This window comes from Mandrillus leucophaeus, unplaced genomic scaffold (genome assembly GCF_000951045.1).
Source record: "Mandrillus leucophaeus isolate KB7577 unplaced genomic scaffold, Mleu.le_1.0 Scaffold7, whole genome shotgun sequence".
Taxonomy (NCBI): domain Eukaryota; kingdom Metazoa; phylum Chordata; class Mammalia; order Primates; family Cercopithecidae; genus Mandrillus; species Mandrillus leucophaeus.
The window spans coordinates 2,212,311-2,214,249 of record NW_012107585.1 but is presented as its reverse complement, the minus strand read 5'-3'; positions in this window follow the sequence as shown (position 1 = coordinate 2,214,249).

Here is a 1,939-nt window from a genome sequence, read left to right as displayed (position 1 = left end):
AGAAATAGAATGAGGACCTATTATGTGGCAGACTCTGGTGGATCAACCAGTAGCACTCACATTACAGAAGAAGGACACAATAAGTAAGGTTTGTTTTATTTATTTATTTATTTATTGAAACAGAGTCTCACTCTATCGCCCAGGCTGGAGTGCAATGGGGTGAGCGATCTCTGCTCACTGCAACTTCCGCCTCCCAGGTTCAAGCAATTATCCTGCCTCAGCCTCCCAAGTAGCTGTGACTACAGGTGCCTTCCACCACACCTGCCTAATTTTTGTATTTTTAGTAAAGACAGGGTTTCACCATGTTGTCCAGGCTGGTCTCAAACTCCTGACCTCAAGTGATCAGCCCATCTTGGCCTCATTTCGGTCTCCCAAAGTGCTGGAGTTACAGGCGTGAGCCACTGAACCTGGTTCATAAGGAAGCTAGAAGAAGAAAGAAGGAGGAGGAGGAGGAGGAGAAGGAATAGGAGGAAGAGGAGGAGGAGGAGAAGGAAGAGGAGGAGAAGGAAGAGGAGGAGGAGAAGGAAGAGGAGGAGGAGAAGGGGAATGGGAAGAGGAGGAGGAGGAAAGAGGAAGAAGTGGAGGAGGAGGGGGTAGGAAGAAGAATGTTAGTGATGATTAAGTAATTTTGGAGGAAAAAAAACAAGGAAAAGTGACTGTTTTTACACAGGGAAGTCTTCAGCAATAAGGTGGCTCTGAGGGGACAATGAGGAGGGTAGGGGAACAAACCCTGCACATAAAGGGGTTGATTAGGTGGTCAGAAAGCGTCTCTGTAGGACAACATGAGATGTCCTCAATGTACGTTCAATAACTATTTTGGCAAAACTGGACAGAAGCCATGTTTTCACAGAAGTTGCCCTTTTTTTTTTTTTTTTTTTTTTTTTTTTTTAAGCTCTCGCCCTGCCACCCAGGCTGGAGTGTAGTGGTGTGATGATAGCTCACTGCAGCCTCGACCTCCTAGGCTCAAATGATCCTGCCACCTTAGCCTCTTAAAGTGCTGAGATTATAGGCGTGAGCCACCCTGCCCAGCTAAGGTTGCCTTTTCTTTTCTTTTTTTTGAGACAGAGTCTCAATATGTCACCCAGGCTGGCATGCAGTGGCATGATCTTGACTCACTGCATCATCCATCTCCCAGGTTCAAGCAATTCTGCTCTGCCTCAGACTCCCGAGTAGCTGGGATTACAGGCATGTGCCACCACACCCTCCTAATTTTTTTCTTTTTTTCTTTTTCCTTGTAGAGACAGGGTTTCACCATGTTGGCAAGGTTGGCCTTGAACTCCTCACCTCAGGTGATCCACCCACCTCGGCCTCTCAGAGTGCTAGCATTACAGGTGTGAGCCACCGTGCCCAGCCGGTTGCTATATTGTAGAAAGAGATTTGATGGAAATGATGAAGCTTAATTTTAAGGCCTCTCCCTTGGAAAAAGCCCCTGCCTTCCAAGGCCACTTCTTTTCTCATTCTACATACTCTCCTGCGTACTTGTGAATTCATCCCTGTGTATCTCTTTTCTAAAACAGGGCCTCCAGGCTGGGTGTGGTGGCTCACACCTGTAATCACAGCACTTTGGGAGGCTGAGGCAGGCACATCACTTGAGGTCAGGAGTTTGAGACCAGTCTGGCCAACATGGTGAAACACCATCTCTACCAAAAATACAAAAATTAGTTGGGTGTGGTGATGTGTGCTATAGTCCCAGCCACTTGGGAGGCTGAGGTGAGAGAATCGCTTAAACCCAGGAGGCGGAGTTTGCAGTAAACCAAGATCACGCCATTGCACTCCAGCCTGGGCTACAGAGCGAGACTTGCAGTCTAGCCCGGGCAACAGAGCAAGACTCCGTCTTAAAATAAAACAGGGCCTCCACAGGAGAATGGCGTGAACCCGGGAGGCGGAGCTTGCAGTGAGCCGAGATCGCGCCACTGCACTCCAGCCTGGGCGACTGAGA